The sequence below is a fragment of the Lissotriton vulgaris genome, chromosome 2_1, assembly GCF_964263255.1.
Source record: "Lissotriton vulgaris chromosome 2_1, aLisVul1.2, whole genome shotgun sequence".
In the NCBI taxonomy this organism is placed as follows: Eukaryota; Metazoa; Chordata; class Amphibia; order Caudata; family Salamandridae; genus Lissotriton; species Lissotriton vulgaris.
Window position 1 is genome coordinate 1615436594 of NC_141687.1, and position 16292 is coordinate 1615452885.

The 16292-nt window shown below is 45.5% G+C and overlaps 1 protein-coding gene across 1 annotated transcript in view; it reads left to right on the forward strand.

Annotated features, from left to right (window-relative positions):
- STX12 (syntaxin 12) overlaps nt 1–16292 on the forward strand; it is a 222213-nt gene that overhangs the window by 167025 nt on the left and 38896 nt on the right. The gene's annotated exons all lie outside the window — the stretch shown is intronic.

Genomic DNA, 16292 nt, shown 5'->3' on the forward strand with positions numbered 1-16292 from the left:
CATTCATCCTAGCTCCAGTTGGCTTAGCTGCAACAGAGGCCGAGATGTTCTTGAGTACAAACTTGCTCTTTTGGTTCGGGATGATCAGCTGTCAAGTGATAATATTTCAAATCGTAGTTAGTCATTGGTGGATCATACCCTAAAGTGTTGGTACCCTGATCACCTGTGCTATGGCTTTGGGTCAGTAAGTTGAAGAAGACACCCTGAGCTTGTTAGGCCCTTTTTGTCTACAGGCCCTATAAAATTGATCAGGCAAACCAGATTCTCAAATTTATCTTGAATCAAAGCACATCACAAAAATATTGCATCCACTATATTATATACCACTGTATCATCTAGGTAAGTAGATTTTCAGTTAATAGTAAATCTGCTTGCCTCGTTGCTGTTCATTTGGGTGTTTGAATCTTCGTCCTTCTGGATATGGAAGGATGCACTAATTAGGGGCCTATGCTTGGAATCCTCTGGGTAGAAGATAATCTTCCTTTATGCGGACAGCTTATTTCTGAACTTGGTGTATTTTACATCATCACTGCCTAGAATGTTCTCTAGATTTGACATTTTTGGATCATACTCTGAATTTCATGTTACTTGTGACAAATCAGTGCTTTTCCTCTTCACTGCGTAGCCGGGATGGGTGATTCTCTAGCTTCTAGTGATGGTTTCAAATATGAGGGAGCAGAGTGGTCTATGTCTAGTGTGATCGAAGACTTTCTGGACTGCAACTTGAGCCTTGTGCTGGCCAAATTTAGAACCTAGTCCAAAAGGCAATAATTTTTATAAATCTATGGGCATATATGGATTTGTCAAAGATCATTCCAATCACACCCCTGAAAGCAGAAATAGGTGTCGTGCTCAAGATAATTGCCAAAAAAATAAAAGTAGCCAATCTCTGATAAGTCTAACACTAGACAACACAGTACAAACATTCACTAGAAAGACAACATTTGAAAAAATGAGTGAATAGCTAGAAGACACCTCACGGGCGCACCACCAATGGGGCCCCTGGTTGGTACTCACCAGGGTGGCCCTGTTCTCATCATCGGTGTCAACTAGCTTAACGTAAACGTGTCCGACTCCCAAAAGTAAAAAGACAGTGAATGGTGCAGTGCACACAAACTTATATGTGACAAGGACTAACAACGTTCAACATATAACACAACAACTACTGCGCATACAAGATTAAGAACCTTTTTATTTTGTATTCTCTTGTCTGCCAACAGTAAACATATATACATAAAAAGGAGAGAAGCGAATACTACCTATCGATTCGCTTTCAGCTCGCTGCCGACATGTTTCATTGCCTTGGTAAAGATTCAGGCAATTTCTTCAGGGCAAAAGTTATAGAAAAGCCACTGCCAGCAATACTGTGTTTAGCGTGCTGTAAATCAAAAAAGGCATAACTGTATGAGAGACTGCCTGTGATTGCACTGTGTACTGTTACTTTACACCCGTACAAAAAGAAATTTTAATTACCTTGCTTACGGCTTTTGCTTTCATACCGTTACAGCCACGTTTTTAAAAGTCATGGACCCACCCCCGATCGGTAAGTGTGGTCTTTCCTCCCTTATATTTTATCTAGTAAAGGAAAAACAAAGTGGAAAGCCCCCCGGGGGCGGACATTAGAGATAGCAATTCTAGCCTCACCGGGTCTTCTATTTCCAAAAGATTCGTCCACAACGCGGCGGTTACCAGTGGAGAAAGCTCGTACGGCGTCTTCTCAACACCGGATCACTGAGCGTTTGGGGTGTGTACTATTTATTTTCCGACTAGGATTGTGATTGGTCCCTGGCGTCACATGGTTTGCGTGTCAGTGGACTACGCGGGAACCGCAATTTTGATTGGTCCCTGACTGGGATTCCCATAAGAACGTGATATGTCAATTTTAATTGGTCCCTGGCATCATATGGTTTGCGCGTCAGTGTACTACGGGAATTCCCGTCAAAATGTAATGTGCTTATGTACACAGAACGCGGTTTTGTTATACGTGGAAATGATTCTTAATTAATATCAGCAATCAGCATCATTGCAATTATTTCACATAATACCGATCGTACTACATTGAATGGGTCGGCCACATTGGAATGGTACTAAATGCGATTTATCTTAGTTCACTTTTTAATTTTTGGAAATCTCTCCTTCTGGGTTCGATATTTATACAACAATTGGGTTCAATGGATATATATGCCCTCAAAGTGAAATGTATTATGTTTATCAAACCATGTTCCGGGGAGATTGCAAAGACTTTACCAAAAAACTATACCAAAAAACTATGAGCAGATAATGGAGGGGGAATGTAGCAGCTCAACCTCCTTAGTGAAAAGGAACCTTATATTTATCATTATCATACCACGTTCCAGGGGGACTATGCAAGGACTTTGGGCAGTTTATGGGGGGGGGATTGTAGCAACTCAACCTCCCTAGTGAAAATGAACTGAGAAAAAAAACCGAAACAATATTATGTCATGTTATCCGATTGTCAGACCTTAGAACACTGAGCCAAGGAACACCTATACATGTATTTCAGTGCAGCTTGTTCCATTCCAACAGTTCATTTAACCCCTGTTGTTCGCTCCGCTCTTGATATATCCAGCGTGCCTCCTTTGCCAACAGACGTCTTTCCATGGTTTGAGTCTCGCCTACCACTCTTTCCAGCACCACCCAGGTGAACAAATGTTTATTGCGATGGCAATGCTGCACCAGCTTAGTGGTCAGTTTGCCCTGTCGTATGGTGCTCAGATGTTCTTGTATGCGGAGCTTGATCTTGCGCGTTGTTAATCCAATGTATTCAAGCCCACATTCACAGCTCAGTCTATACACAACGTTTGCAGTGTTACAGTTGCTGAAGGATAGTGTCCATTTGGTACAGTGGTTTTTCTGGGAAGCACTACAGTAGTACGACTGTAGTGCTTCCCAGAAAAACCACTGTACCAAATGGACACTATCCTTGTGGGAATTGCTCGGTATGCCATCTTACGAACAAAAGCACTACAGTCGTACTAAAATCTGGGAAGATATGGTCACTGAACCATTTCAGCAACTGTAACACTGCAAACGTTGTGTATAAACTGCCCAAAGTCCTTGCATAGTCCCCCTGGAACGTGGAATGAGAGATTTCCAAAAATTAAAAAGTGAACTAAGATAAATAGCATTTAGTACCATTCCAATGTGGCCGACCCATTCAATGTAGTACGATCGGTATTATGTGAAATAATTGCAATGATGCTGATTGCTGATATTAATTAAGAATCATTTCCACGTATAACAAAACCGCGTTCTGTGTACATAAGCACATTACATTTTGACGGGAATTCCCGTAGTACACTGACGCGCAAACCATATGATGCCAGGGACCAATTAAAATTGACATATCACGTTCTTATGGGAATCCCAGTCAGGGACCAATCAAAATTGCGGTTCCCGCGTAGTCCACTGACACGCAAACCATGTGACGCCAGGGACCAATCACAATCCTAGTCGGAAAATAAATAGTACACACCCCAAACGCTCGGTGATCCGGTGTTGAGAAGACGCCGTACGAGCTTTCTCCACTGGTAACCGCCGCGTTGTGGACGAATCTTTTGGAAATAGAAGACCCGGTGAGGCTAGAATTGCTATCTCTAATGTCCGCCCCCGGGGGGCTTTCCACTTTGTTTTTCCTTTACTAGATAAAATATAAGGGAGGAAAGACCACACTTACCGATCGGGGTGGGTCCATGACTTTTAAAGACGTGGCTGTAACGGTATGAAAGCAAAAGCCGTAAGCCAGGTAATTAAAATTTCTTTTTGTACGGGTGTAAAGTAACAGTACACAGTGCAATCACAGGCAGTCTCTCATACAGTTATGCCTTTTTTGATTTACAGCACGCTAAACACAGTATTGCTGGCAGTGGCTTTTCTATAACTTTTGCCCTGAAGAAATTGCCTGAATCTTTACCAAGGCAATGAAACATGTCGGCAGCGAGCTGAAAGCGAATCGATAGGTAGTATTCGCTTCTCTCCTTTTTATGTATATATGTTTACTGTTGGCAGACAAGAGAATACAAAATAAAAAGGTTCTTAATCTTGTATGCGCAGTAGTTGTTGTGTTATATGTTGAACGTTGTTAGTCCTTGTCACATATAAGTTTGTGTACACTGCACCATTCACTGTCTTTTTACTTTTGGGAGTCGGACACGTTTACGTTAAGCTAGTTGACACCTGAAGGACTGGGTTATTTAGAACCCAGCGGTGCCAGGGCACAACACCTGAAACCTTCGTGGGTAACCTGCTCCGGCGTACCAATCACAGAGACACGGGACACTTCCTTCGGCGTCAAAGATTCAAGGTTTATTTACTGCAGGGAACACAGAAGTCACGACAAGCAACACACGTGCAACTTGGGGAGACTGCTTCAAATTGGTTCTGTGAATCGCTCCTTTTATACACAATTTCCCCATAGTGTTACATTGAACACAAAAGTTTATGACCCGGTTCCCACAATCATCCCCCAGAGGGGTCGTTTCGGTCACTTTGAAACACACAAGGCCCGGAACATAAGTGCGGAAACATTTGGCGGTTCCCAACTGTAAAAACCCATCTTCCCAACATTAGTGCTTTTCAATCGGTAATAAACAGATCAAAATAGGAACAAGAACAGGTGTAGAGGAAGACGGAGACAGTGGGGAAATCGGAAAGGGTGTAAAAGGGGGGGTATCGGGAAACACGAGATACAGGCATCAAAGGGACGTGCCTAATGAGATGCACGGCTGAGACAATAAGCCGATACGGCAAGATGAGCCTCGAGCGGCGCCATCTGCTTTACAGTAGCACCCCCTTCATCATAAAGACACTTACAAAGGACGTGTGTCTTCCGCAAATATCTTGGGAGTCCCAGGGTCGCGAAGCGGACATCGTCCGTTCGCTGGCTACTTGAGGGCAAGAGACAAAAATGGATGCTGTATCTAAGATGGAACCCGTGGGTACAGATAGAAATACCCACGTAACAGACGAACGGTTTAGGTTAGCACAGCGATACTGCGCACACTTACTAAACTCGCCATTTGCGGTTCATAGATACCGGACTCGACCATATTCGTTCGAGTCGAAAGCACCACTTACAATTATCACGGAACCCCAGACGCTCCTTTTGCCCTCATGTAGGCAAGCACTAGTCGGAATCATACTCAATATTCATCAGACCATCTAGATGTTGTTGTAGCATAGCTCTGTCCAACCGAGTTCCATTGGTGACAGGCGGCTGTCTCATACACGTTGTAGCACAGAGGCCACATAAGGCAGGACCGCACTGCACGCAAAGGCAACACGTGAACAGGAACGCCACGACAACTCCGACAATCATCAGAATCTTCCAACCCCAAGTCGACATCAGGCCCCAAAACCAGCCAAGTAGCGTCCAATCCCCTACATCCACGTGTATGGATTCAGAGATTTTATGCAACTTAGAAATGGCTTGATAGACAGTCGGAGCATTATCTGGAATGAAAATGCAGCAGCTCGAATGGATCACCTTACATACCCCACCTCGATCTGCCAAGATGACATCTAAAACCATACGGTTTTGTAATGTCATAAGTCTATCCGCCTGAAGTTCTGTGGTGATATTACCAAGGGCACTGGCAGTAATATTAGCTGTCGATTCTACCACTCGAGTCAACTGTCTCAGGTTCCTACTATTAACCATAGGTCCCCAAAACGGGAGGAAACCCTTGAAAAAGTCTCCTGCCTCTTGACCGGCAGTATCCTCTTTGCTAATTACGCCTCTCACAACTCTAGTCTTGTGATAATCTGCATCTACGGTAAACGTCGGAGGCAACAAATTTGCAATGAAGCATGAGCCCATGAAGTCAGCGGGCAACCATGCGTATGCACGATCATGGCAAATAAAGTATGTACCCTTGGCAGCCAGAAACACAGGGGACGAGACCATCGGCAGCATATAATTTTCGGTGCAAGCACTCTCTCCAAGTCGGGCTTTCGATCTTCGACCACGACCCATTAGACAAAAATTACCAATGTGGGGTACGACCCATATCGGAGGGGAGCTTTTAAGCTGCTTTTCACCCGTGAACACACTATACTCGCCTCTACTCAGGACCCTATAAGCTTGTATCTCTTCTTCGGGAATAAGCGAGGGATCATAGATATCACTATCTAAATCCTCTATTGCTATCGACAAAGGTTTTTGATACGAGGTAGGACCAGAGTAGGGGGAACGTGGTTCTCGAATGGGGTGGAAACCCAGTGCGCTTCGAAACATTGTTTGAAATGCTCGAGCAGACCCTTGGGAGCTATATGGTAACACCAGATACGGAATTCCCTTATCCGTAGTATGTGGCATCAACCCACATACCCAACAATTAGTAGTGTTAACCACTAACTGATGCTGGTGGAGGAGCTGAATAAAGGAATTATTGCGGAATTCTGCACGTCTAGCCTGCTCGTGTTCGGGTAAGACATGAAAGGAATGGGGAGAAGCAACAGTAGTAAGTTTAGGATCAGGTGTAGTAGTAGGTAACACAGGAGACAGAAAACCAGGGATCATATAATACACCCCACCCGCCAAGAATGCAGAAACAGTCAAGAATAACATAGATACTTGAAATATAAAACATTTCGTACGACTAAGTTGCTGCAGCTTGAATCTTTGAACTTGAGCTTCTTCCAAGTCCATCAGCTTCGAAAATGCCATTCCCTACGACCGTCCGCAACGTTTCTTGACGCACTTCGTTCTGTGTAGCAATAGTCAATCCCTAGGAGTTCCCAGGAACCGACGGTCTTTAACCTAACGTCAAGACCTACCAACCAGAAGGAAGTACGCGCGCGGCCCTACGGCCTTTAATGCACAATATGTATATATACAAAAACAATGTCTCTCGGCTGTGGAAGCAAAAAGTATAAGGAATGAAGCTCAATGTTTATACACACAGGAATAATCACAATAATATGAATGTTCAAACTGATCACGGAAAACGGGATAATGTAGTTGTCAATACAGCAAAAGCAGGATCTTTTATTAGTCTTTAATGCTAGATCGCAAAAAGTATCGGGTTTTCCCAGGGCGTGTCTGCTCATCAAACAAAGGATCCGTTGAAGAGACAGCGTCCTGCTGATCAGTTGAGTGTTCTGGTCTTGAGTCTTCTGATGACAAATGTTCAACAGTGTCTTTCTGCTGCGCTGAGGATTCTCCAACAGGCTGTGCGTCGCTGAAAGGTACAAACGCCGGTAATACTTCAGTTTCAGTCGATGCAATGCCTCTCCTCACCCACGGGTCCGCCGGCAAAGGGATAGGGACCTTTTTGGTGTGGGTGGCGTGCACCCAGTTTTTCCGTCCCTCGAGACGAACAGCAGTCCTCGTGGCAAGGAGAACCTGGTAGGGTCCAGTAAACCTCGGGTCGAAGTTGTTCTTGCGCGAAAAGTTCCGCGTCACCACCCAATCTCCGGGCTGGAGCTGGTGGCCTGGACCCTCCGTCTGCGTCGGCAGTGCGTCGTGAACCTGTTGGTGAATTAACCTCAGTTTAGCAGTCAAGTCATGAAGATAATCAATTAGCATTGGATACTCACGATCACAGAAAATACCTGGCCTAGGAACCCCCCAGACATTCGCAGGACGACCGAACACTATTTCATAGGGGCTAGGCCCTACTCGGGAGTGTACAGTCGCCCTAGTTGACAGCAATGCTAAAGGTAAAGCGTCAGGCCACGAAAGACCAGTCGTAGCCTGAATCTTTGCTAGTTTCAATTTAAGGGTGCCGTTATACCCTTCAACCAAACCAGCTGACTGGGGATGATTGGCGCTGTGGAATTTCTGATTAATTCCAAGGCCCTTACACACACTCCTCATCACTCTACCTACAAACTCACTTCCGTTATCTGACCACACGACTCTAGGCATTCCATACCGAGGAAAGTATTCCTTCAGTAGGATTTTCGCAGTAGACAAAGCAGTATTGTCTTTGAGAGGATAGGCCTCGATCCATCGGGAGAATGCGCAAACCACAACTAAAACATATTTCAGGTTATTGCATCGCTCCATATGGATGAAGTCCAATTGGATCACCTCAAAGGGACATGAAGGGGGAGCAAAACTGCCAGGAGGAGTTGGGGTTCCTTTGCCAGGATTGTACATCATACACACCATACAATTCTTCACCAGACGTTCAGCACATTTCGTAATACCATCATTCTTCCACACAGGGGACAACAATTTACAAATACCTTTCGCGCTAATATGTGCTAACCCATGCGCCATTGTCACAACGGCCAGCACATAAGCATCGGGCAACAACCATCTTTTCTGATCCGACGAATCAATCCAACAACCATTCACGTCCAACTTTCCCGTGCTTTCTTTCCACTTCGTCTTTTCAGTCTCGGTGGCCTCATTCTGAATTACTTTCACACTTTCAATAGTGTCTTCACACATGCTCGATTCTGTAGGCCACCTAACCGAACTCGTCACATACATTCGAGTGCTAAGGTTCCGGGCAGTCTCCTTAGCAATCTCATCCGCAAACGCATTACCGCGACCAACATCATCCGTCACCTTACGATGCGCACTACATTTAACAATCGCTACTTGTTCGGGCAACGTCAGTGCATCCAAAAGGTCATTCACAAGCTGACCATGCTGAATCTTCGTACCATGCGACGTCAAGAAACCTCTCTCTCTCCACAATCGTCCGAAGCTATGAGCAACGCCAAACGCATATTGGCTATCGGTAAACACATTCACACGTCTCCCTTTTGCTAACACACACGCTCTAGTGAGAGCGATCAGCTCTGCAGCTTGGGCAGAATTCTGATTCAACCTTGCAGTCTCAACAACAGTATTCAACGTTACAACAGCATAGGCAGTAGTCACATCGCCATTCGGCAACTTAAAACATGACCCATCCACATACAGTGTACCATCTGGGTCTTCCAATGGAGTGTTTTTAAGGTCCACTCGACCTTTTGTTTCTTCTTCTGTCCTCAAGTAACAATCATGTTCTGTTACTTCATCTGACTCTGCGCTAATTGGTAACAAAGTTGCCGGGTTCAAAACATTGCAACGTTTTATCTGAATATGACTTGCCAGCAACGTCAGCTCGTACCCAGACAACCTCGCACTCGTCAAGTGCTGAGTTTTCGTACGATTTAAAAGAGTATCAACTGCATGCGGAACCATCACCGTAAGCATATTATCCATGACCAGTCCTGCTGATTGTCGGATGGAGACCGCAGCTGCCGCTGTTGCTCTCAAACAACTCGGCAATGCTCTAGCTACGGGGTCCAAGGTCGAGGAAAAATATGCACATGGACGCTGTTTACCACCAAAAGGTTGCGTTAAGACACTCAAAGCACAACCTTCCCTTTCGTGAACATATAATGTGAACGGTTTACTGTAATAAGGAGTCCCTAACACAGGAGCCGAACACAATGAATCACGTAATTCAGAAAAACTTTTCTGACATTCTTCCGTCCATGGTAAAGGAGTTGAAACATCCTTGCACGTAAGAGCCACCAATGGTTTCGCTAGCAATGAAAAGTTAGGAATCCATTGCCTGCAGTACGACGTGATACCTAAAAAGGCACGCACATCTCTTTGGGTTTTTGGCACAGCCATTCGGGCAATCGCAGCAATTCTCTCTGGGGTCAACCTCCTTCCCTCCTTTGACAATAAGTGACCTAGATAGGTTACTTCTTGACAACAATATTGGAGTTTAGAAGGGGACACCTTATGATTCAACTCACAGAGATGTTGCAGCAACGACACCGTAGCAATTTTGCAAATGTCCTGAGTATCAGCAGCCACCAATAAGTCATCGACGTATTGGATTAAGGCCGCCCCGACCGGCAACCTAAACGCATCCAGTTGACCCTTCAAGGCTTGACTGTAAATCGACGGACTTTCACAGTAGCCCTGAGGAGCGCGCTTAAACCGGAAGCTACGTCCACCGAGAGAGAAACCGAAAAGGTCTCTGCTCTCCTCGGCAATCGGGATGCTGAAAAACGCATTTTTCAAGTCAATCACCGAAAACCACGATGCAGAAGCTGGAATCAGAGTCAGTAGCGCCGTGATGTCAGGCACAACAGGGAATTGAGGAACCACAATTTTATTCACCTCCCGTAAATCAATAACAAAACGATAAACGGGTGGCTTCGAAGGATCAGTACGTTTAAGAATGGGCAGTACAGGGCTGTTGCACACGTTTCCCCGAGTCTCTTCAATAACATCTTTCTCGATCAGATCATAAATGATCGCTAACAATGCTCGTTCACCATCAAGAGAGATACGGTACTGGGGAATGCGTGGCAACCGCACATTAGATTTCAACTGAACAACATAAGGGGAGATGTCAAGCAGGCCCACATCATTGGGACCTGTTGCCCACAAAGACGCAGGAAGAGAATTCAATTCCGGTGGAAGCTTATCGAGAGACAAATACATAGGAGAGACAACCCTCTCTCCTAACGTAAGCTTTACACCTGCAGGAGAACAATACAAAGTTGCATACAAACGTTTAAGCAAATCCAGGCCCAAAAGATTTTCACCACAACCAGTAGTCAAAATTAACGGAGCTTGAAGCTCACGTGACCCAATTGTAAGGGGCAAAGGGCGCGAAACTGGATTGCTAACGGGGGCGCCAGAGAATCCAACGGAAACATTTGTTAAGCCAGACAAAGGTGCGCCAGGGAGTTTCGAATGCATGATAGAACTTTTCGCTGCACCAGTGTCCAACAGAAAAGGCTCAACGACGCCCGAGGTAGCAACTGCGACGTAAGGCCCTCTCTGATCAACCGGAACTGATACCACTCCCTCTCCTTGTCTTTGGCTGTCCTAGTAATTACTGTCGTCAGTTCCCTGATCGACGTAATAATCGTCTACATTGTACTGCGCAGATCGTCCTTGCGATGATCCACGTTGATCGAAACAATTATTAGAATTAGAGGAGGTGCCAGAACGATCATTCTGAGCACCACGACCCCTACCACGTGATACCTGATGTGAACCACCACGACCTCCTTTGGACGAATTACCACTATTGCGATCATTCAGAACAGGGCAATTGAATTTAATGTGTCCCTCCTGTCTACAATAAGCACATTGATTGTACCCTAACGATGATCTTTGGGAGGAGGAATCATTACGCGGCTGCGATCGATTTGATTGCGACTGCGATCTATTCTGTTGGGAGGCATTCTGGTTTGAACGTGGAGGATACGCTTGTTGAAGCAACACTTTAGTTTTAAGCTCTTTCGTCTTTTTGTCAGTGCGGTCGTTCTCTTCTTTCTCTCGGTTCTCATAATATTGTGCTGTGGCCAATATCTGAGCTGAAGTAGAAACGGCCCACGCACTCTCTGAATTCTTTAATTTATTGCTCAAATCGGGCAGTAAGTTCGAAACAAATTTATCCACAAACAACCGCTGACCACCTTCGGTACCCATATTCTGTCCACTATGGTCAATGAATGCTTCCTCGAACCTCGTGAAGAAGTCGGAAACACTCTCGTCCTTCTTTTGCTTACAAGCTGACAATTTGTCCCAGTTCACCCTCATAGCTGGCATAAGAGTTTTCATTAACGTTATTATTCTTTGAGGAAGATCAACAATCAGCTGGTCGGGTTTAGCAGCAGCCGTTTGTCCGGCATCTGCCGCTACAATAGCAGCCCAAGCACCACCTAATTCATTCGGGTGGTTTTCGTGACGAATCTTAGCCCATACCGGTTGCGGTACGACATTGCCGAACAACATATCGATATCGGCAAGATTCATTACCGTAGCATCTACGAGCTGCGATAATTCTTTGTAATACCCTGTAGGATTTTTGCGAGGGTCGGGCAAAGACTGCTTCACCTGTAACACTTCCGAGCGCTTCCATGGGAGATGTATCCATACTCTCTGGAAATGCGCTAGCGTCGGAGGAGCAGCATTAGGATTAGCTGGTATCCAAACCGGTGGAACTTCGCGCATAGGAAACTGTCCAGATTCATCTGGCAGTCTTTCAACATCCTCAACAAACAAGGCCTGAGGTATGGGAGTGGGACGAAAAGATAGCAACCGCTCAACAGCACGTCGAACGTTATTATCCACTATCAGTCCATTCGAGAACTGAAGCTGAAGATCAGACAGGGCGGTCAGTACCTCGTCAGGTGCATCGGCCGATATCTGATCGCGAAGGAACTTACACATTTCATCGAACACATATCTCTGTGTTGGTATATTGAATTGACAAAATGTTTCAAGTACAACACGGGGTGGACTTCTAAGAGGGTTTACCATCCAACCCATCGCCATATTATATAGCGCAACGCGTTCTCTGTTACCAGGAAGCTGACTACGTCTCTGAGGACCATCGGAACCAGCGGACCCATGAACAGGTCCGAGCGAATGAAAGAAGCTAGCCGCAAGAGGAGTAGTACGAGAACGAGTAGAGGGAGAAGTATAGGACACAGGACTAACAAGTGGAGAAGTAGAAACAGTAGCAACAGCCGGAGTTAACAAAACAGGAGCAGTAGCGGGAGCAGGAGTATGTGGAAGCGGAGGAGCAGTAGGGATAGCAGTAGGCAACGGAACAGGAACAGTTGGAAGAGCAGGCGCAGGCTGAGGAACAGGCGGAGGAAGAATAGGCGGAAGAATAGGTACGGCAGGAACCACAGGAACTGCGGTACCCTGCACGTACGGAGGTGGCGACTTCATAAGATAAGACATTAAAGGATCCTCAACTGACTCTTCCTTCTTTTCCGACTCCGTAGGCAAAGCAGGATAACATTTATCCACGGTCATACGCTGTAGTCTATCAAACACTTCCTTATCCTTAACCTCCTTGTCGCGCTGAAATTGCTCTGCTTTCTTCACTATAGTAGCAACATTATCTCGCTGATTTCGTTTAGTCTGCCTGATTTCTTTCTGTTTGGCTTCTTTACGCCACAACCGAAAAGCATCAAACATGGCCGGCCTCGACTTCCTCTCAAACAATTTAACCTCTAAATTATCTAAGATCGGGGCCTCGAAGCTACCATGAGGTGGCCAACGAAGGTCGCCATCCTTCTTCGTATATTTAATCCAGTATTCATTAAAAGTAATCGGGCCTAGCCCATGTTTACTGTACAGTTCATAAGTCGGAGTTCCAACCGGAGGTATCGGACATGAGTCCTCCAGTCGGGAATCCATACCACAAGGTCTGAAACAACTAGAGAAAGTACTGCGACCAGGCATCTTGCACACTAGCCGAGTTTCACAAACTTCAAGGGTTACGGGATTTACCAAGTCCCAGCAAAGAACAAAACCCTCGGTTTTTGGCGGCTGCAGTCGTCAAACAACGCAACAAAATACGCTAGCAAAGTGTCATCGACAAAAACACTCTCACAGCGTCAACAACAAAAACACTCGCTAAAGTGTAAACAACTAAGGACTCTGGGAGCAACCCACAAATACTTAACTCAAAGATCGATGGCGTCACCAGGAAGGCCCGTCAATCGTCTCGCTCTACCAAGGTCTACGCCAGGCGCCAAAACAGGTCTACAGTCAGGGCAGCAGTCCGTCGCAGCCGTCAGGAGGCGGGAATCTTCGCGGGAAAAGTCTTCGGGCCACTTATTTCGACAACAGGATCGATGAAGCGGGGTGCACCTTCCCTCGGAGATTTCACACGAAGTTCCTCACGATCGTCGGGCTTGGACCGGTACCACTGATGCAGCCCCACTTGGGCGCCAACTGAAGGACTGGGTTATTTAGAACCCAGCGGTGCCAGGGCACAACACCTGAAACCTTCGTGGGTAACCTGCTCCGGCGTACCAATCACAGAGACACGGGACACTTCCTTCGGCGTCAAAGATTCAAGGTTTATTTACTGCGGTGAACACAGAAGTCACGACAAGCAACACACGTGCAACTTGGGGAGACTGCTTCAAATTGGTTCTGTGAATCGCTCCTTTTATACACAATTTCCCCATAGTGTTACATTGAACACAAAAGTTTATGACCCGGTTCCCACAATCATCCCCCAGAGGGGTCGTTTCGGTCACTTTGAAACACACAAGGCCCGGAACATAAGTGCGGAAACATTTGGCGGTTCCCAACTGTAAAAACCCATCTTCCCAACATTAGTGCATTTCAATCGGTAATAAACAGATCAAAATAGGAACAAGAACAGGTGTAGAGGAAGACGGAGACAGTGGGGAAATCGGAAAGGGTGTAAAAGGGGGGGTATCGGGAAACACGAGATACAGGCATCAAAGGGACGTGCCTAATGAGATGCACGGCTGAGACAATAAGCCGATACGGCAAGATGAGCCTCGAGCGGCGCCATCTGCTTTACAGTAGCACCCCCCTCATCATAAAGACACTTACAAAGGACGTGTGTCTTCCGCAAATATCTTGGGAGTCCCAGGGTCGCGAAGCGGACATCGTCCGTTCGCTGGCTACTTGAGGGCAAGAGACAAAAATGGATGCTGTATCTAAGATGGAACCCGTGGGTACAGATAGAAATACCCACGTAACAGACGAACGGTTTAGGTTAGCACAGCGATACTGCGCACACTTACTAAACTCGCCATTTGCGGTTCATAGATACCGGACTCGACCATATTCGTGCGAGTCGAAAGCACCACTTACAATTATCACGGAACCCCACACCGATGATGAGAACAGGGCCACCCTGGTGAGTACCAACCAGGGGCCCCATTGGTGGTGCGCCCGTGAGGTGTCTTCTAGCTATTCACTCATTTTTTCAAATGTTGTCTTTCTAGTGAATGTTTGTACTGTGTTGTCTAGTGTTAGACTTATCAGAGATTGGCTACTTTTATTTTTTTGGCAATTATCTTGAGCACGACACCTATTTCTGCATTCAGGGGTGTGATTGGAATGATCTTTGACAAATCCATATATGCCCATAGATTTATAAAAATTATTGCCTTTTGGACTAGGTTCTTGTGATTTTTGATTGAATGAGTGGCGGGCGACCTAGTCCTGTAAATCCCTCTTAACTCCTAGTATATGAACCTGGCCAAATTTAGAACATATGAAATAATGGTGCTAGCTCTCCCAATCACTGCTGTTTTATAGGGCAACCTTGTATAAGATGATAATGTTCCTCAAACTGACCTAGGTTCTACAAAACCCTCCCTACTGGTGGTTCCAAACATTCTGTTCAAGGAGGCCAATGAGACGCTTTATACTCTTAAGGTACAGGGGTACTCCCAGAATATCCTTGATGATGCTCTATAGAGGTGTGAATGATAGTAGAATTATGCTGGCAGATGCATTCAGATATGACTCCTCTTCAGAGCTGTTGGTGGTGTATGAGTGGGCCTTTTCGCCTCTATAGGAACTCTCCCCTAGACAGCCTCACATTTGGTGGACTTTGGTACCTGCAAGTGATATAAGTAAAAAAGGTCACACAAATGCCTGAACATATGGGTATTGTGGTTCGGATCTGGAGGGACACTACAAAACTACTAGGCTGGGGAAAATTATTAATGGGCTACACACCATTAAGGATAGAGGATAACTACCAGAGCTGAAATTTTTGTCTCGTTTCTGTGAGAGTGATTTGAATGGCTTTACAATCATGGTAAATGTATAAAGGCGTAGGGCCATAATATCTTAAATCCAGGAGTACTTTGGGCTAGTAGAATCAGAAGTATTCAGATTAGTTATATTCTGATATGCAGTAGTTGTTCATATTCACGGGGATATGGAGGTCTCTGAGGGCTCACCCTTATAAAATAGACTGTCAGAGATATTCAGAAAGGGCTATTAATTTCTAAAACATTACTCAATAACATGTCCCCATCAGACAGGCTGTGAGGTAAATGCTTCCTAGACATGGGTGCCCTGACACCATAGACTGGGAGGAAGCCAAGCAACATCATGCAGAGGTGGCCACAAAGGCTGGGATTCATTTACTGCAACTGAAAATCCTGCACTACTACACTAGATCCCAACTGCATACTTTTGATGCTCAATAATGATCACTGCCTTAAGGGATGTCGACAAGTGGGGGCATGTTATCCTGTCCTTTTGAAAGTGTCCAAAATGAGATCCATTCTGAGAAGCTTGGCTGATAAACTATCTAGTGTCACTGACACACCACCTGAAAAAGAGCTTTGTTAAATGCTACTGGGTGTCTTGAGTGAGAAAGGTCCCAAAAGATAGTCTTAATTGTTTTACAAGAGGCGTTTAGTAAAACAGGAAGAGTTTGTTTAATTAAATCGAGTGGCTGGAAGAACAGTTACAGATGGGGGGGGGGGGGGGGGGGTCTGAGGACTGTCTCAATTTACAACGGTCTGCAGCCTCTTTTTATACAGTTCAT